Below are 20,584 nucleotides of genomic sequence, written 5' to 3'. Positions count from 1 at the left end.
GCGAGGGCTGCAGGACTCCCTCCCCCTGCAGCACCAGCCTCCCTGCCATGCACCCCTGGGTGGGAGGGTACAGGGGGATTTCTTCTTTCCATGGCCCAGCCCCCGCCCCCAGCCCCGGGCTGCCCAGACAGGAAACAGGGGCTGCAGCAGTTGGCTGCTTCCCCAGGGCTACCAAGGTGCCGCCAGGAGAAGGGACGAGATTCTCCACAGCTCTGCAGCCATTCACACTGGTACCCGTCTCACACGGGGGAAACTGAGGCACCAGGGAGGGCGCTATGGCCTGCACCAGCTCAGATTGGGAGTCTGTGGGAGAGCCAGGAACAGAACCCAGGAGTCCTGGCTCCATGGGCAGCTTGGGACTCCTGCATTTGGGGAGGGAGGGAGGGCGGGCGGGCCCGGCCTGCAGCCCTGCCCCAAGGCCTGCTTGCGTCCCGCCTCCTCCTGCCGAAGCCCCGCCCACACGCCCCCTTCAGCCCCGCCCACACTCCACCCTCAGGACCCTTTTGTTCCTCTCTCCTGACCCCCGTTTGCACCCTGGCCCCTCCCCCCACAGCCCCATGGGAACTTGGGAAAGGGCGGAGTGAGGATGGGGCCTTGGGGGGAGAGGACTGACGGGAGCAGGGCCTCTGGGTGGAGCACGGGCCAGGTGCCTCCCCTGGGCCCTTATACCCACCGCCCCTGCCTGGCTCCCAGCCTCCCCTGCTCTAACCACTAGACCCCGTGGCACTGGGACAATTTGTATAGTGGGAGGTGCTGAGAGCCAGTGAACAAACCTGTAAACCCTGCACAGGATGGAAGCCACTTCAAGCCAGGGGGGCACCAGGACTGGCCCCCACTCCATTCCCAGAGCTAGCGGTGGGACCCGGATACCCTGGCTCCCAACCCCCACTCTAACCACTAGTCAGCACTGCCCTGCCAGAGCTGGGGAGAAGAACCAGGAGTCCTGGCTCCCAGCCCGGCTGTGGGTGGAGCAGGAGACCTACTGGCCATGGGCTCAGCTGGGCATCGCTTACCATCAGGCCGGATGGTATCCCAGTGCTGACCTCCAGCCCCACAGCTCTGCTGGTGCCCCTCACTCCTGACCTCCAGCCCCACAGCTCTGCTGGTGCCCCTCACTCCTGACCCGCAGCCCCTGGGCTTCCCCCAGCTCTAACAGTGCCCCTCACTCCCTCAGCCCTCTGGGTTCCCCCCAGCTCTGCTGGTGCCCCTCACTCCTGACCCGCAGCCCCCTGGGCTTCCCCCACCTCCAGAGCCGGCTTTAGGAAGTGCAGAGCCCAGTTCGAACATTTTTGGCGGGTGCGGAGAACAGGGAATGCTCTTAATGTTTGCTCTGAATACTGTGTTGGTGCCTCAGTGTCCCCTATGCAGTTCTTAAGTATCTAGGAGTTGGAATTAAGGTGTGTGATTGCTGCAAAGGGTCAGTGCACCTAAATGCCTGGCACTTTGTCTCCCAGCAACTGATGGTCTGGACCCCTCCCCTGCAAAGGTGCCAGCTGAAGGTGTTGGAGACACAGAGGTCAGGTGACCTCCTGGCCCGGAAAGGAGCTGAGCAGAGAGGAGGGGCTGGAGGGGGTTTCAGTCTGGAGCTGGCTGGGGATGAGGAGTGAAGTGCAGACATGTGGGTCTGGCTCACTGCCCCCCAGAATGGACCTGGCCAAGGGGTCCGGTTCGCTGTACCTACAAACTCTGTTTTGCACCCTGTTCCTGTCATCGAATAAACCTCTGTGTTACTGGCTGGCTGAGAGTCACGTCTGACTGCGAAGTGGGCGGTGTAGGAACCTCTGGCTTCCCCAGGACCCCGCCTGGGCGGACTCGCTGTGGGAAGTGCACGGAGGGGCAGAGGATGCTGAATATTCCAAGGAGAGACCCAGGAGGTGAAGCCGTGGGAGCTTCTTGCCCTGGAGACAGTCTGCTCCAAGGGAGAGGAGGCTCCCCAAAGTCCCTGGCTTTGTGGGGAGCAGTTCCAGAGCATCGCCCGGGGATTCCGTGACACCCCTCACTCCCGACCCGCAGCCCCTGCTATCCCAGTCCTGACCTCCAGATTCACAGCTCTGCTGGTGCCCCTCACTCCCAAACCGCAGCCCCCTAGGCTCCCCGCTGAGCTCCCCAGTCACTGCGACGCCGGTGCCCCTCACTCCTGACCTGCAGCCCCCTGCACACCCTCCAGTTCTGACAGTGACCTGCACTCCCGACCCGCAGCCCTCTGGGCTCCCTCCAGCTATGGTGGTGCCCCTCACTCCCAACCCGCAGCCCCTGCTATCCCAGTCCTGACCTCAGACTCACAGCTCTGCTGGTGCCCCTCACTCCCGACCCGCAGCTCCCTAGGCTTCCCCCAGCTCTGATGGTGCCCCTTGTGACAAAGTGGGGTTTTTTTTGGTGTTTTCTGTGTTTTGCATGCACAGGGGGTGGGACTCAATGTCCCTGGGTGTTACTTGTTTAACAAGGTAGGGGGAGAGGGAGTTTGTTGTTACAGAGGACCGGAGAGGGACTCGGGACCCCGGCCGATGGAGACCACAGCGACTGGTGACCTGGAGACCCAGCTCTGGAGTCACAGCCGGTTCTGGCCAGTGGGGGACAATGGGCTGCGGGGAGAGGACCCCGGTGCCCTGACCAGCCGGTTCCAGCCAGAGGGGGGCTGGGAGGAGAGGAGACCCAGGCCTTCCTGTGTACGACCCTGTTTACCTGAAGAGAAGCCAATGGACAGAGAGGGCTTGGGGCCGGGGATATTGGTGGCCCAGCTGGGAAGCAGGGGGGCTCGGGGCTGGAGAGGGGAAGCAGGCAGAGCCCACCTGGCTGCAGGGGGACTGGGATGTGCTGTTACTGTGAGAGGCCAGGCCTGAGGCCCTGAGAGTTTCCTGTGCTGGGTTCAGCTCTCAATAAACCCTCCTGTTTTATGCTGGCTTAGAGTCGCTCCAGGCTAGAGAACAGGGGGCATCAACCCCTTCGGGGGTGAGGAGGCTCAGGGGGTCCAGAGCACGTGGACTCCCTGGGGGGTCCACAGCAAGAGACAGATGTGCTGAGGCTCATAGAGGTGCGGCTCCAGGAGGTAGAGGGGCCTGACCCCGAGAGAGAGGACCCCCCGAGAAGGGCTTTTGCTCTGAAAGGGGCACCCCCCACAGACCGCACGGGGCCACAATCTGTGAGCCCGTGACAGTGGGTCCTGCACTTCCAGGCGGTTTCACTAGCCTCAGTGGCTCACTGTGACCCTCCACATAGCTCTTCTGTCTCTAGGGCCAGGGTTACAGTCTACTGAGCCCTTTTCATCATAGGCTGCAAGGAGGTTGGGGAGAGAACTCCCACAGTCTCTGTTCAGCCACCTGTCCTGACAGGGACCTGACTTCCCCTTCCAGGAGATGTTCCTGTAGTGGCAGGTCGGGGGGAACCCGGGCCCACCCTCTACTCCGGGTTCCAGCCCAGGGACCCTAATGGGAGCAGCTGTTGGCAGCCAACCTTTCACTGCCAGAGTTGCTACATTTCCCTGGGCCACTTCCCCACAGCTCTCCTGCTTCTCCCTTCTTACCTTAGGGCTCCTTTAACAATGGGTTTGAGGATTTCTTCGGTAACCAGCCCTTCAGCCACACTTCCAGTCCTCTGGCTCCCCTGCCAGACTGGAGTGAGCCCTTTTTATAGTATCAGCAGGGCCTTAATTAGAGTCAGGTGGTCACATTAACTGAATGGCCTCACCTGACTCTTTACTGCTTAATTAGAGTCAGGTGTTCTCATTAGCCTAGAGCAGCCCCTGCTCTGGTCAGTCAGGGAACAGAAAACTGTTAATCCAGTGGCCAGTAGATCTGCCTTCTGCTGCACCCAACTGACCTGGGTCTATCACAGTATGTTCAGTCAAGTTAACACAAACCAGGCATAGGAGAGGATTAATCCTAAGGTTGTGTCTATGGAGGGTGTTTCCAAAAGTTTGTCATTGGAAAGTAGCTGTTTGGCTGTGAATGAAGTTGCTGAATGTCTATCTAATGTCTCAGAAGTGATTTTGGAATTAGATCAAGCAAAGGGAGAGGAGAACAAGGAGATTTTGGAGCTGCCTAGGCAGCCTTGTGAGCTGATGGCTTTGTCTAGTCAGCAGTGTGGGCAGACAGGGATAGTGGAAGATGAGTGTCCCTGTCCCTTACCTGTGTCCTGTGTGGAGAAATGTGACAGTGACAGGAATGTGCCTGTGTCTGTCAGGGGTATTGACTTGCCTATGGAGGGTGCTACCTCGGTCTCCAAGCAGTGTCTGTAAACAGCCCCATGTGCTGGGACAAGGGAAATGAGATCCCAAGCTGTGTGTCTGGGGAAGAAGAAGGTGTCTCCAGCTTTTCTTTGTCTGTGGAGCAGACAGAAGGTGCCTTTCAGCCTGTGATGGTTGAGAATAGCGCAAGTATCAGAGGAGAAGCAGTGTTAGTCTGGATCTGTAAAAGCAGCAAAGCGTCTTGTGGCATATTATAAACGTCTGTTGGTCTATAAGGTGCCACAAGACTCTTTGCTGAGAATAGCGCAGTTGTCTCAGAATTGGTTGTGGATACAGCTAAAGCCCAGGAACGGAATGGTCCTAAGTTTGTGTCTGCTGGGGAGAATGGCCCTGTGACTAGGTTGCATCCAGTTAGTGTCGTAGCAAAATCCCAGAGACTAGAGAATTCTGGTGCTTGTAGTTTGCCAGTTGCTAATGTGTGGTTGGAAAAGGGTGTAGTAACTCTGTCTGATCAGGGTGATACCCTAGCCAGGGCACAAGGAGAGCATGAAGGTAATTTAATTGTGTTGACTACTGACAATTTGACAACTTGTAGCAAGACGGAAAAGATTCCTGAACTTGTGTGTGGCAAAGGGAAGGAGAATGCTCCTAACCTGTTATCTAGTGAATCTATGAGTTTGCCTGAAAGGGAACTGTGTGGAAATCCGCCTGGTGGGCCAAAAGTGATCATGGATGTGAGTAAAACCCAGCAAGAGTCTGTTGTGGCTCAGGGACGTGTTCCTTTAGAGCAAGCCCTGGGTGAAGAGGGTACGGGCAGAATTTCTGTGAGGGGTGAATTGTTGCTTAAAGAAGCTGCTAAGAAAAGAAATCCTCACGGTAATCTGTGCAAGCAGTTTGGTACAACTGAAGGATGTGAAAGTGATTTAATCAAGGAAGTTTCAGTTCCTAACAGCCAGAAATTTTCTGTTGTGAATGGATCCACTGACTTTCCTTTTGAGAGATCCAGTGTGGGGAGCTTTGGAAAGGTCTCAGATGGAGTAAGAGCTGCTAAGAAAGTTGAGCAGCCCCATAACCAAGTGGCTGGGTGTGGCCAGCTGGTTGGGAAGACAATGGTGTGACAGGACTGTCTCCATGCTAGTTCTGGGAGTGAGCAGTCTGTGCTTCAGGGTCTGAGGAGAGATTTGGTTACTGGTGTTTCAAAGCAGAACAGTTTTATGGCCGAACGCTGTAGGGTGCAGGGGAGAGCCAGCAGACTCTCACCCTCAGACTCTTTGCATTTGTGTGGTGTCTCTGTAAAACAGAGTCCAGCCTTGAAATGGGTAGCAGCTGAAAATCTAAAAGCCAGTGTCTGTGTTGATGCAAATTACCTGGCTGGCAGGGAGAAGAAAGACTTGCTAAGAGCTGTTAGCACAGAGAGCCCACCCCATCAGCCAGTGAAGTCTGTTAAGCAAGAGAAATCCGGGGTTGATCCTACAGGACAAGGAGGAAAGAGGAAACTGAATTTTGCAAAGGGAAGCCGCAGGTTAACCCTAAAATGCCCAAACCCCAATGGTATTGAGCCAAAGGTGTGGTGTGACAAACATGATGGTAGATGGACACTTGCAATGAATTTGTTGTTATTGCTAATGATGGTTTTTGTAACTAATGTGTTGCTATTACCAAGAACTGTAAGAATGTACAATGTGCCCAATCTTTTGGAAAATCCTTTGAACATGTTGAGAGTAATGCATGAAAGCACACTTTCTGTTAAAAGGCCTTGTTATACTGACGTTTCACAGTTGATGCCTATAAAGAATATTGGAACTTTTCACAGGGGAAAAGACATTCCAGACCTGATGTGCTGTATGAAACGGGAAACGGAGGCACACTACCATATTGCTTTCAAGGCTAAATGCCAAGATTCCTATACTATAAACAACATTAATATCTACATTGGGTTGATATTAGTTGGGTTTCAAACATTGGCAAGAGCTTGTATGGATAAAGTATCTGTTTTCTTTAGCTCTTGGCAAGATCACATGAAACATACAGGAACCCTGCTGCAAAAGCTAACCAAGATATAGCTTAAGTTTGTAAAGAAATTCAATCATGGTATTAAACATAAGTTGGGTAAACCATTTCTGTTACACAGTGACATGGCTTCTAACCCAGTACAAGCTGTAATGAGACAGAACTCAGGATGGGGAGCTTTCGGGATGCAGTCAGTGACGTTTGTGTCATCCCTTCCTGCATCAATTTTGCGTTGGGGGTGTGACGTTATGAGTGTAATATAATATCTCATTGAAAGGTGACAGAGCCAGAAAGAGTTAATTAACTCACCTCACTGACCGACCTGACCCATGGGTGAACCTTAAGGGCTGGTTAGGAAGATCTGTAAATGAACAGAGCTTTGAAATGCAAGTCGGCATTGTTAGAGGTAGAAGGGGAGATGTTTGGTCTTGTGATGTAAGCAAACAAGTCTTGTCTATTGCTATAGTTGTGCTGGAGCAGGGACTGTCTGTGTGGGGGATGGGAGAGCCGGGGAGGACTTTAGGTGAGGGACAGGTGCTCAGCCTCTAACCTGAGCCAGGGAGGGGGACGGGGTCAGCACCTTTGCCCGGGAAGCTGGACAAGGGAAGGGGCCGGATGGAGGGAGTTCAGTTAGTTCAGGTTTGGTTTGGGGCTGGGTGGTTGGAATTCAGGGAATCCCAAGCTGGGAACTAAACTTCCTGAACCCCAGAAGGACTTGATTGAGGTCCTGGCTGTGCCCACAAGCTCTGCTGTAGCCTTCGTTCCTGTTGTCCAATAAACCTTCTGTTTTACTGGCTGGCTGAGAGTCACTGTGGGTCCCAGGAAGAGGGGTGCAGAGCCAGACTCCCCCACACTCCGTGACAATAGTTTTAATTCAAAGATCAAAAATGGAATATTAACATTTATGATGATACTTGAGTGAAATACTATTATTGTCTCTGTGTCTCTTTGAAGGTTGTGGTAACATGTATCTGAACTGTTTAATGGGTAAATCGCCCTGTGCTAATTGCCAGGATGTCTGGGGGAAGGAGTTAAGCTGATTGTTTTCTCAGGCCTAAAGGCTGCTGGAAATGTATAAGAAGCCTGGGACATGATCCTGCTTCATCTCAGATCTGCTTTGGGTTTCAAGAGGAGGAAACCTTAAGCGACAAGGACTGAGATCCCCAGTCACTGACTGGAGCCACCCTGAATATGGACATTGGACTGTAACCTCTTGACCATTTCTAAAAAGAATTTTGGCAACTACAAGCTCACCTCATCTATGCATCTGAACCTCGAGAATTTCCTTAAACACTCCAGCTTCCCAGCATCACCACCAGCGCCACTCGTCCTGGTGATGAAGGGTTATAAAAAACAAACTGCAGCCCCCTGCCTGCCCCCCAGCTGCAGCGGTGCCCCTCACTCCTGACCCGCAGACCAAGCTATCCCAGTTCTGACCAGCAGACTCACAGCTTTGACGGTGCACCTCACTCCCGACCCGCAGCCCCTGCTACCCCAGTCCTGACCTCCAGATTCACAGCTCTGCTGGTGCCCCTCACTCCCGACCTACAGCCCCCTGCCATCCCCCCAGCTGCAGCGGTGCCCCTCACTCCCGACCCACAGCCCCTTCTATCCCAGTCCTGACCTCCAGACTCACAGCTCTACCGGTACCCCTCACTCCCGACCCGCAGCCCCTGCTATCCCAGTTCTGACCACCAGACTCACAGCTCTGACGATACCCCTCACTCCAAACCCGCAGCCCCTCCTATCCCAGTGCTGACCTCCAGCCTCACTGCTCTGCTGGTGCCCCTCACTCCCGAACCGCAGCCCCTGCTATCCCAGTCCTGACATCCAGACTCAAAACTCTGCTGGTGCCCCTCACTCCTGACCCGCAACCCCTGCTATCCCAGTCCTGACCTCCAGCCTCACAGCTCTGCTGGGGCCCCTCACTCCCAACCTGCAGCCCCCTGCCTTCCCCCCAGCTGCAGCGGTGCCCCTCACTCCCGACCCGCAGCCCCTGCTATCCCAGTTTTGACCACCACCCTCACAGCTCTGCAGGTGCCCCTCACTCCCGACCCGCAGCTCTTGCTATCCCAGTCCTGACCTCCAGCCTCACAGCTCTGCTGGTGCCCCTCACTCCCGAAGTGCACCTCTTGCTATCCCCGTCCTGACCTCCAGCCTCACAGCTCTGCTGGTGCTCCTCGCTCCCCACCCACAGCCCCCTGCACTCTCTCCCGCTCTGCCGGTGCCCCTCACTCCTGACCCCCAGCGCCCTTGGCTCCCTCCAGCTCTGACGGTGTCCCGCACTCCCGACTCGCAGCCCCTGCTATCCCAGTGCTGCCCTCCAGCCCCACAGCTCTGCTGGTGCCCCTCACTCCCGACTCACAGCCCCTGCTATCCTAGTCCTGACCTCCTGACTCACAGCTCTGCTGGTGCCCCTCACTCCCGACCCGCAGCCCCTGCTTTTCCAGTCCTACCCTCCAGCCTCTTAGCTCTGCTGGTGCCCCTCACTCCCGACTCGCAGCCCCTGCTATCCCAGTGCTTCCCTCCAGCCCCACAGCTCTGCTGGTTCCCCTCGGTCCCGACCCGCAGCCCCCTGGGCTCCCTCCAGCTCTGACAGTGCCCCTCAGTCCCGACCCGCAGTCCCTGCTATCCCAGTCCTGACCTCCAAACACACAGCTCTGCTGGTGCCCCTCACTCCGTACCCGCAGCCCCTGCTATCCCAGTCCTGATCTCCAGCCTCACAGCTCTGCTGGTGCCCCTCACTCCGTACCCGCAGCCCCTGCTATCCCAGTCCTGACCTCCAGCCTCACAGCTCTGCTGGTGCCCCTCACTCCGTACCCGCAGCCCCTGCTATCCCAGTCCTGACCTCCAGCCTCACAGCTCTTCTGGTGCCCCTAACTCCCGACCCACAGCCCCCTGGGCTCTCTTTCAGCTCTGACGGTGCCCCTTGTGATGAAGTGTCGGGATTCCTTGCGTTTTCTGTGTTTTCCAGTCCTTTGCATGCACAGAGGGTGGAACTCAGTGTCCCTGGGTGTTACTGGTTTAACGAGGTGAGGGGAGAGTGAGTTTGTTGGTACAGAGGACCGTAGAGGGACTCGGGACCCCGGCTGATGGAGACCACAGCGACTGGTGACCCGGAGACCCAGCTCTGGAGTTGCAGCCGGTTCTGGCCAGTGGGAGGACAATGGGCTGCAGAGAGAGGACCCCCTGACCAACCTGTTCCAGGCAGAGGAGGGCAGAGAGGAGAGGAGGCCCAGGCAACCCTGTTTACCTGGAGAAAAGACAATGGACAGAGGTAGGGCTTTGGGCCGGGGATATCGGAGGCCTAGCTGGGAAGCAGGGGGGCTTGGGGCTGGCGAGGGAAAGCAGGCAGAGCCCACCTGGCTGCAGGGGGACTGGGATGTGCTGTTATTGTGAGGCCAGGCCTGAGGCCCTGATAGTTTTCTGTGCTGTGTTCAGGGGCGGCTCTACGAATTCGGCCGCCCCAAGCAGGGTAGCACGCCGCAGGGGGCGCACTGCCGGGCGCCGGTCTCGCGCCTCCACGGGACCTCTTGCAGCTGGTCCGCGGCTCCGGTGGACCTCCTGCAGGCATGACTGCGGAAGCTCCACCGGACCCACCTGCCGCCCTCCCGGGAAAATGCCGCCCCACGCGCGTGCTTGGTGCGCTGGGGTCTAGAGCCGGCCCTGGCTGTGTTCAACTCTCAATAAACCCTCCTGTGTTACACTGGCTGAGAGTCACTCCGGGATAGAGAACAGGGCCAAGGGGGCATCAACCCCTTCGGGGGTGAGGAGGCCCAGGGGGTCCAGAGAGAGGGGACTCCCTGAGGGGGCGCACGGCGAGAGACAGACGTGCTAAGGCTCAGAGAGGTGCGGCTCCATGAGGCGGGGTCACTGGCAGATGAGCTTGTGGACAGCAGATCAGGGGCAGGAGGGAGACCCACATCGGGGGCTCAGAAGGGGAGTCACCCAGAGACCTCTCAAAGGTGGGACTCCAGGAAGCCCAGCTCAGGGGTTGCCAGGAACACCAGGGTGGGCCGACCCCCCACATGGGACTTGAGGGACCTGAAATGTAATTGCTGTGGCCAAAAGGGGCACAAGGTGGCCCAGTGCCTGAAGATGAAGGAAATGGCGGCCAAGCAGAACCCGAGGGGTGTTAACTGGGTGGAAGCCCCCTGAGAGGGGGCACTGCCGGGCCAGGGGGCCGCAGTCGAGAGGGCTGTGCCAGGGGGAGGGGACCACCAGGCCAGGCCAGCAGGGGAAGGCAGGGCCCCAGGTCCAGAGTGGCCGTACTCCATCCGCCGGGTGAGCGTGGGACAGGTCCCGGGGACAATCGCCACCTCATCCCCATTGAGGTCAGGGGAAGTAGCGTCCAGGGGTTCTGGGACATGGGCGCGGAGGTGACGCTGGCGCGGTCCAAGGTGGGGGACCGAGACCAGCTAGTGCCCGATGCCGACATGACCCTGAGGGGAGTGTTCAGGCCCCCGCCAAGGTGCCTGTAGCAAGGATACACCTGAAATGGGGGGCTAAGCAGGGACCCAAAGAGGTCGGGGTGCACAATCACCTGCCTACCGAGGTGCTAATGGGTAATGACTTGGAGAACTGGCCAGATGGCACTCAGAGCACCCTGGTCCTTACCTGGAGCCAGAGCCAGTGAGGGTCGTGGGACCTCCCGAGGGAAAGGCCCGAAGCACCGAGGGTAGAGCTCGACAGGGCTGGGCTGGCACCTCCGTCTCAGGGTGGGGAAACTGAAGCACCACCAGCCAGGGCTGTATCCTCAAACCCAACCGCTGAATTCCAAACAGAGCTGCAGGTGGATCCCTCCTTGGAGAAACTGAGGGCCCTGGTGGGCCACGGCAGGGCAGGGTCCTAGGGGGAGGACCGCCGGGAGCGATTCCTCTGGGAGAAGGGATTCCTGTACCGGGAATGGGCTGGTTCAGGGCAAACTGAACCTTGGACAGGTGGGAGGCATTTGGTGGTTCCCCGGAGGTGCCGCCGCAGACTGTTGTACTTGGCCCACGATCTTCCCCTGTCAGGGCATCAGGGCATCCGGCGCACCAGGCAATGGCTGCTGCAGCAGCACTTTTACTGGCCTGGGGTCTGTGACGCTGTCCAACAGTACTGCCAATCCTGTGCCTCCTGCCAGAGGGTGGGGAAGGCCCGGGACAAGGGGAAAGCATCTTAGAGGCCTTTGCCCATCATAGAGGAGCCTTCCCAGAAGGTGGCCGTGGACATAGTGGGGCCCCTCAGCAGGGTGACCTGGGCAGGGAAGAAATACATCCTGGTGGTAGTGGATTTTGCTACAGGCTGCCCCGAGGCGGTGGCCTTGTTGTCTATCGAGGCAGACACTGGGGCAGACGTGCTGCTGACCATCTTCAGCAGAGTGGGGTTCCCCAAGGAGGTCCTTACTACCAGGGGTCTAACTTCATGTGAACCCTGCTCCAGTGCTTGTGGGAGAAGTGTGGGGTCCGACACACCTGGGCCTCAGCCTACCACCCTCAGTCCAACGGGCTGGTGGAGAGATTCAGTGGGACCCTAAGAGGATGCTGAAAATCTTTATGGTCCAGCATCCGCAGGACTGGGACAAGTATTCACCCCACCTGCTGTTCGCATATAGGGAAGTGCCCCAGGAATCCACAGGGTTCTCCCCGTTCGAGTTGCTGTATGGGAGGAAGGTGAGGGGACCCCTGGACTTGATGAGGACCAAGTGGGAGGGAAAGGCCTCTCCGAATGGGGAATCAGTGGTGGAGCATGTACTGGCTTTCTGGGAAAGGCTCGTGGAGCTCATGGGCTTGGCTAGGGGAAAGCTAGCCAGGGCCCAGAGGAAGCAGAAGGTCTGGTACGACCACTCAGTACGTGCCCGCTCCTATGCTACCGGGGACCAGATGATGCTCCTCATCCCCGTGAGGAAGAACAAGCTGCCTGGGACGGCCCCTTCAAGGTCATCAGACAGGTAAACGAGGTGAACTATGTGGTGGAACTGTCCAGCCGGGCACACAGCCACTGGGTGTACATGTCAACATGATGAAACCGTACTGGGACAGGGAGAAGTTGGTGCTGGCTGTGTGTGGGCAGTGGGAGGAGAAGGGAGAGGATCCCCTGGTGGGACTCCTCCCTGAGGCTGGGGCTAACCCCCCGCTGAAATCAATCCCCCACTCAGCCCAGCTAACCCCTGCCCAGCAGGCAGAGACCAGAGAGGTGCTGCATTCACACCAGCAGCTGTTCTCCAACCGGCCTGGGCTCACGAACCTGGCTGTCCACTGGGTGGAGACAGGAACCAACCCTCCCATCAGGTGTTCCCCATTGAGGGTCACTGGGAAAACAGCTCAGGACCTGGAGAGAGAGGTCGGGGATATGCTGGCTTTAGGGGTGATCCAGCCGTCCGCCAGCCCCTGGGCCTCACCGGTGGAGTTGGTCCCCAAGAAGAACGGGTCGATCCAGTTCTGTGTGGACTATCGGAAGCTCAATACCATCACGGTGATGCCAGAGCAAAGTCCTCCATCCCCCTTTGCTCTGGCATATATTGTCGATATCTGAGTTTTTAGCCAGACCTGGGAGGAACATGTGTCCCAGGTGAAGAGGGTGCTGGTTGCCTCCAGGATGCAGCACTGACCATAAAAGCTGAAAAGTGCAAGGTGGGGATGGCGGAGGTTTCATACCTGGGCCACAAGGTGGGAGGCGGCCACCTGAAGCCGGAGCCGGCCAAGGTGGAGGCGATCAAGGACTGGCCGCTCCCCAGACTAAGAAGCAGGTCCAGGCTTTCATTGGGATGGCGGGGTACTACTGGAGGTTTGTACCCCACTTTAGCTCCCTGGCGGCTCCCCTCACAGAGCTGTGTAGGACGGGGAAACCGGAGAAGGTAGACTGGACCGAGCAGTGCCAGAGGCCTCTCTGTGCGCTGAAGGGGGCACTTACCCAGGGCCCGGTGCTGGTAAACCCGGATTTTAACAAACCTTCCTGGTGTTCACCGATGCCTCAGACACAGGGCTGGGGGCGGTGCTGATGCAAACTGATACTAAGGGGGAGAGACACCCCATCGTGTACCTGAGCAAGAAGCTGCTGCCCCGGGAGCAGCACTATGCGGCCATAGAGAAGGGAGGCCTGGCCATGGGGTGGGCCCTTAAAAAACTGCAGCCGTATCTATTTGGGCGGCACTTCACCGTGTACACGGACCATTCGCCCCTGACGTGGCTACATCAAATGAAAGGGGCTAATGCCAAGCTGCTGAGATGGAGCCTGCTTCTCCAGGGGTACGACATGGAGGTGGTTCATGTGAGGGGGAGGCCAATGTTATAGCGGATGCTTTATCATGGGGTGGGGGCCCTGAACTTCCCAGGTCACTGGCTAAGTGACCCTGCTCCGTTCAGCCATAAAGGGGGGAGAGATGTGATGAAGGGGGGGGGGTTCTTGGGGTTTTCTGTGTTTTCCAGTGGTTTGCATGCACAGGGGGTGGGACTCAGTGTCCCTGGGTGTTACTGGTTTAACGAGGTGAGGGGAGAGGGAGTTTGTTGTTACAGAGAACCAGAGAGGGACGAGGGACCCCAGCTGAGGGCCTGGAAGACGGAGACCCCGGTGACTGGTGACCTGGTGACCTGGTGACCCAGAGACCCAGCTCAGGAGTCACAGCTGGTTTTGTGCAGTGGGAGGACAATGGGCTGCGGGAAGAGGACCCCGGTGACCTGACCAGCCGGTTCCAGCCAGAGGGGCCAGAGGAGGGCTGAGAGCAGAGGAGACCCAGGCCTTCCTGTTTACGACCCTGTTTACCTGGAGAGAAGACAATGGACAGAGGCGGGGCTTGAGGCCGGGGATATTGGAGGCCCAGCAGGGAAGCAGGGGTGCTCGGGGCTGGTGAGGGGAAGCAGGCAGAGCCCACCTGCCTGCAGGGGGACTGGGATGTGCTGTTATTGTGAGAGGCCAGGCCTGAGGCCCTGAGAGTTTCCTGTGCTGTGTTCAACTCTCAATAAACCCTCCTGTTTTATGCTGGCTGAGAGTCACTCCGGGCTAGAGAGCAGGGGGCATCAACCCCTTCGCGGGTGAGGAGGCCCAGGGGGTCCACAGCACGTGGACTCCCTGAGGGGGCCCACGGCGAGAGACAGACGTGCTAAGGCTCAGAGAGGTGCGGTTCCATGAGGTGGAGGGGCCTGACCCCAAGAGAGAGTGGACCCCCGAAAAGGGCTGTCGCACTGAAAGGGGCACCCCCCACGGACCGCACAGGGCCATGAGTGGGCACGATCTGTGAGTCCGTGACAGAGGGGCACCAGCAGAGCTGTGAGTCTGGAGGTCAGGAGTGGGATTGCAGGGGCTGCGGGTCGGGAGTGAGGGGCACCGTCAGAGCTGGAGGGAGTCCAGGGGGCTGCGGGTCGGGAGTGAGGGGCACCGGCAGCGCAGTGACTGGGGAGCTCAGCAGGGAGCCCAGGGGGCTGCGAGTCAGGAGTGAGGGGCACCGGTAGAGCTGGGGGAAGCCCAGGGGGCTGCGTGTCAGGAGTGAGGGGCACCGTCAGAGCTTGAGGGAACCCAGGGGGCTGCGGGTCGGGAGTGAGGGGCACCATCAGAGCTGCAGGGAACCCAGGGGGCTGCGGGTCGGGAGTGAGGGGCACCAGCAGAGCTGTGAGTCTGGAGGTCAGGACTGGGATAGCAGCGGTTGTGGGTTTGGAGTGAGGGGCACCTGCAGCGCAGTGATTGGGGAGCTCAGCGGGGAGTGCAGGGGGCTGCGGGTCGGGAGTGAGGGGCACCAGCAGAGCTGGAGGGAACACAGGGGGCTGCGGGTCCGGAGTGAGGGGCACTGGTAGAGCTGGGGGAAAGCCAGGGGGCTCCGGGTAGGGAGTGAGGGGCACCAGCACAGCTGTGAGTCTGGAGGTCAGGACTGGGATAGCAGGGGCTGCGGGTCAGGAGTGAGGGGCACCAGCAGCGCAGTGACTGGGAAGTTCAGCGGGGAGCCCAGGGGGCTGCGGGTCGGGAGTGAGGGCGTGATGCAGTAGTATCTGTTTGTGTGGGGGATGGGAGAGCAGGGGGTGACTTTAGGTGATGGTCTGTATCTGAGCCTGTAACCTGAGTCAGGCAGGGGGAGTAAGCAGCTCTGCTCGGGAAGCTGCACAAAGTGAAGAGAGCCTGCTGGAGAGGGTTTGGGTCAGTTTCGGTTTTGGGGCTGGGTGGTGGAATTCAGGGAATCCCAAACTGGGATCTATGCTTCCTGAATCTCCATAAGGACCAGATTGAGGGGTCCTGGCTGTGCCCACAAGCTCTGCTGTAGCCTGTGTTCCTGTTGTCCAATAAACCTTCTGTTTTACTGACTGGCTGAGAGTCACTGTGAGTCCCAGGAAGAGGGGTGCAGGGCCGGACTCCCCCACACTCCGTGACAACTGGTGGCAGGAGCGGGACCTACTGCGCCCCGTGGACGGCACTTCCTGCAGTAAGTGACTGGGGAGCAGTAAAACGAAGGGACGATTGCAGGGGCGATTAACCCCTGGGATGTGTGACCATGGAGAGGGACTCTGCAGTAACAGGGTCCCCCGGGGGATTGCAGCGAGCAGTCCCAGGGGCGGACGAGTCTGCGGCTTGACCCTGGCAGAGAGATGGTGACCTCAAGAAGGGCTGGCACACTAGGGGTCTCCCTGGGGAGCGGTGAGCACCCAGGCCTGTGAGTGGCCAGCGGGGGATCTTCCCGGTGCCATTTCTTCCTGGCCTGCACCTTCCTGCCCCATTCCTCTCCCTCCCCCACCTCTTTCTGTCTCTGCTCCTCCCCCTCCCCGCCCAGTGCCTCCTGCACCCCACTGAACAGCTGATCACTGGCAGGAAGGAGGTGCTGAAGGGGAAGAGGAGGAGCTTGTCAGCAAGGCCTGTAGTGGGGGGGAGGAGCTGGCTGCCAGTGGGCGCTGAGCACCTATTTTTTCTCTATTGGTTCTGCAGCCCCGTAGCTCCCATGGAGTCGCTGACTCTGCTCCTTTCGCACTCTAGAGAGAGGAGCAGAAGCAGGGCTATGGGGCATCACGTGAGTGGCAGAGGCTTCAGGTGCTGAGAGTTTGCCTGACCCCTCAGGGACACAGTGTGAGGGAGTGTCCCAGGCATCTCTAGGAAAGGAGCAGAACAGGATTTACTTGCGGTGGGGAGAGAATTGAGAGTGTCTCAGGGGGTTGTACAGAGGTATTGCCCGGGTGAGAGACTGGCTAAAACACAGGTCTCGCTGTCAGCAGGATTTGAACCTGCACAGGGGAACCCTATTGGATTTCAACTCTAACGCCTTAACCACTCGGCCATCACACCTGTGAGCACAAAATTGCCCCAATGCCAGAGAAACTGGTAAAGAATCACAATGCCCAGGCGTGAAGTCATCTGAACTACAGGATTCCCACCGCAAACCTGGCTCCCAAAGCACAGGGGGGATTGGGGGTTTGTTCTCTTTGCTTTGCCATGTGCAGTCGCACAGAGAGCGCGTTTAAAAGTCTCCCCTCCCACAGAGCGGGAAGGGGAAATGATTCTCAACTTGAAGCCTGATGTAGGGTGACCAGACATCCTGATTTTATCAGGACTGTCCCGATATTTGCTTGTTTGTCCCACATCCCGACCGATGTTTGGTCGGGACACTGGATAAACAAACAATTTTGCCCTCTGCTCCGGCACACAGGCAGAGCCCGGAGGGACACTCACCCCCCAACTCCGCCCCCTCCTTCCCCCACTGGATCCCTCCCCAAATCCCCGCCCTGGCCCTGCCTCCAGCCCCACCCCCTCACTGCCCCATTGGATCCCTCCCCAAATCCTCGCCCTGGCCCTGCCCCCAGCCCCACCCCCTCACTGCCCCATTTGATCCCTCCCCAAATCCTCACCCTGGCCCTGCCTCTTCCCCAAGCAGGCGGCATCCATCTCCCTCCCAGCTCTGCACACGGGCCATGGCCATGGCCAGGAGCGCAGCATGGAGGCTGCTCCAGCCCTGGAGCCTGCGGGGCAGCGCAGTGGGGCTGGGGGCAGTTCGGAGCGAGCAGGACCCATGTGGGCGGGGGGCGGAGACACACATGGGGCAGACACGCTCCTGCCAGGAGGGCCCGGGCCCGGCTGCCTTGTTTGCCCCTTGCCCGGGAGCTGCAGGAGGGACCTGGAGTGCGGCTCGGCTGCAGAGCTCGGAGCCCAGGCTGGGCCCAGGAGCGAGGGGATGGGGGAGCTGGGGTGTATCGGGTGTCGGAGCCGAGAGTTGGGTGGAGACGGGGCTGTGCCACTGCCGCCTGGTGGGGGGGGGGGGAGCCTCCAGCTTTTTTTTTTTGCTCCGCCCCCCATGTCCCGATATTTCATCTTTGACATCTGGTCACCCCAGCCTGATGTGAATGAGGACGTCTGGACCAAGGGGCCAGGGACTGGCCTTTGCTAGAGAAACCACTGTCAAGTTTTAGCCAATTAGGACAAGTCAGCAAATAAGAACAACCTCAGGTCTCAGTAACTGCTGCAGGTAGCAAAGTCCTACAGGGAGCAGTTTCTGGCACTAAACCTGCACAGCTCTGATCCCCGGCTCTTCTCGGGCTCCTGCTCTCTCCTTAGCTCCGCCCCACTCTGGCCCAGCTCCCTTTAAGTCCTAGGCCTTTAAATACTAGGGGGATCTTTTTTGGTGCATGTAAATCAAGCTTTCTAAGGTTTTTTTTTCTTTCTAGTTTAAAAATAGAGCTTTTTATAGTTTTTTTACAAATCTAGCTTTAAATGCTAAGTATAAATTTTGGACATACCTAGGCTGGTGGCTCTGAGTTCACTTACACACTGAAAGTTATAGACAATTTTGTGCTGGGTAAAAATCTCTTTTCACTCAGACTGCAAGGAAGTTTTGTAAATTGGACTCAGGGAGTGTAGCTGGGGGGGGTGTGACTTTTGTGGCACATGCACCACCTCTGCAATCAATGTTTGCTATCCCACTCCATAACACCACACACAGAGCAACCTCTTACCTCTCAGGACCAAAAGATACCATGAAAAAAATCTAATAGTATAAGCTTAAAATGAGCAACTGCAGCACTAACAACAATTCTAAGAAATGCAAAAATGCCTCTGTTTCTACATAGCAAGAACAAGCACCTACAGACAAGAAACAAACATTTCTACTACCCAGAAGGTTTTGCTTTTTGGAACCCATACCCCTTAATGGTGAGTACTTTATAGGCCAGGGTGAAGCGCTCAGGCCTCAGATGCCAGGTACAGTTACTCTGTCCTTGATCCAGAATAAACAGGAAAATACACTGGATTACTCCTGCCCCAATAACAAAGAGACTGGGGATCCCGCATCAGCTGAAATGACCGTTTGGACAAGCACTCCCATCATGCAATCCGGGGTGGGTGTAACCATGCAAATGACATCAGCCCCAAAAGGCCTTTACAACAGTTCACCAACGGATGGCAGGATAGAGTTCATACTGACCCTGCTTCAGCTGGATTGTGGCAAAGATTAAAAAACACCGAATGTTAATATTCACCAAATGCGGGTCAATCCATCCTCATCATCGTATCCGCTCGTTATACTCCACACCTGAACGTAGCCCTCACATGGACAACATACCCTCCTAACTCAGTGTCTGTACGTTAACCTTTTACCCTTAGTCAGGGCTATTGCAGATTATGTATTCCTTACACCACCTGATCTTAAACCAAACTTCGCACCCCCTGGGTAATCTGTATGTTGTTCCCTGATTACCAGAAACTTCTATGCCTAAATGCTGTACTGTACACTTTTTTTTTTGAACGTCATCTTAATAAAATGTTGATATTTGTTCAAGATCCCGGTTCCTGCTCCTTTGCAAGGCGTGTTTACTCCAGGTTTTAGTCTGCAATGTTACAGACAATCAAGAACTGCTCAGAGACCATTAATGCAGAGAAGCAGCAAAATTCATCAAACATGTAAGTGGTTATGATTTATTAACTTGGTTTTGTTAGGCCTGAATAAAGATGCAGCACAAAACCCAGTTATACCAACCTGACTAAAGTCAGGCTAACAGAGGTTTCTGGGTAATCCCAGCGTGGAAAAATACTGAGAAGCAGCATGTTTCACAAAGCCCTGGGAGAAAGTAAGATAAGAGAGGGGAGTGTTTAAAGGATTGATAGGGAGCCAGCCTCCCTGTATTCACTCCCTGTTTCTGTCTTAGGTCCATTGTTAACTCCTGTCTTCCAGTTTCTGGTGCTTGGCAACCATACTGATAAGAAAGTTGCTGGGGCATCACAACTTGCTTACATTATAAAGAAAGACAAATGTGCTTTGTTATTAGGGTTTGTTACTAACCAAAGGGGGGTAAAATATGGGTTGTGTAAAATAAATAATTTGTGATGCGACGGAACTGTCTATATAACCTATACTTAGTTGTAGAAGAGGCGGCTGGTTCTCTTCGGATACGAGATGTTCTTTACTGACACGTGCACTTGTCAATAAAGAGCTTTTAATCAGACCTTGCTGGTGTTGCCCGTCTCTCTGCGGTCAGACAACGAACTTCGCTGTTGGGGTTCGAGTCCCTGACAGTTTTAAAAGAGAAGACCAAGGACCTGAGTCTCCTCCTTGTCAAGAACCCCCTACTCAGTCAATCAGGGTAGAGACTGAGGATGGGAGGCCGAAGGTTCTCACTAGAGAGCCGAAAGGATGGCCCAGGTCACAGGTGGGGATCACTGCCCGAGCACTATTTCAGCACCACATTTTTGGGTGGACCTCCCACAGTGGGAGCTGCCAAGCACTCCCCTGCAACACACACACACACACACACACCTCCTCGTGTTGGGAGGGAAACAGGAGAAATGACAAAAGAAGCAAGAAACAAAGAGAAAGGAGAGAGGGATGGAGGAAAAGGTGAAACAAAAAGGACAAACCCTAATGACCCCAGTGATTCTAAGGGACAAAATCCCAGGTGCAGAATAAAATTCTGCCTCCTTAAGCTCGTGTTTTCCATGCCTAGAATTCAACTGTCACCAGATGGATGAGACTGAACAGGTTTCAAACCTCAAGGAGGCTCTTCCCTTCTAAACAAGGACGGCTGTTTTCTAGTAAAATCAGGAAAAGGAAAGGGGAAAACTCGAAAGAGGTTCCTCCTGGCGCTCACGTACCTGAACCCAAATACTCTCTCAGTCCTCAAAGAGAGACCTGGAGAAGGAGACTTCCTGAAGCAAAGCCACAGGGGTCTCTGAGGTTTCCCTGGCCCCTGGCCCCTGGCCCCTGTCCTGCCTGGCTGATGTCAGCATCTCTCTGTGAGGTCACCACCTCCCCACCACCTTTTACCCCTCCCTTGCTGTGCTAATGTCCTGCCCCTGCCCAGGCACTTTGGAGGTTTGAGCTACTTCCTGTGGATCACCCCACTCAAAGAGCGTTCGTTCTAGGAAGCAAGCCAGCTAGGCAGGAAAACATCAGACGCTGCTCCCAATGCTACACTCAGTTTTTCAGGAATTAGTCAACTTTATGGCCAGAAG

At 56.6% G+C, this 20,584-nt stretch overlaps 1 long non-coding RNA gene and 1 other non-coding gene across 2 annotated transcripts in view; both read right to left on the bottom strand.

Moving 5' to 3' along the window:
- LOC123359621 overlaps positions 1-20,584 on the bottom strand; it is a 74,113-nt gene that overhangs the window by 26,346 nt on the left and 27,183 nt on the right. The gene's annotated exons all lie outside the window — the stretch shown is intronic.
- Positions 16,351-16,432, bottom strand: TRNAS-UGA. The gene has a single exon. It is a non-coding gene; the product is annotated as a tRNA-Ser (tRNA).

The sequence above is a fragment of the Mauremys mutica genome, unplaced genomic scaffold (genome assembly GCF_020497125.1).
Source record: "Mauremys mutica isolate MM-2020 ecotype Southern unplaced genomic scaffold, ASM2049712v1 Super-Scaffold_100163, whole genome shotgun sequence".
In the NCBI taxonomy this organism is placed as follows: Eukaryota; Metazoa; Chordata; order Testudines; family Geoemydidae; genus Mauremys; species Mauremys mutica.
Note: the sequence above shows the minus strand (reverse complement) of the source record. Positions and strands in the feature narration are given on the sequence as shown.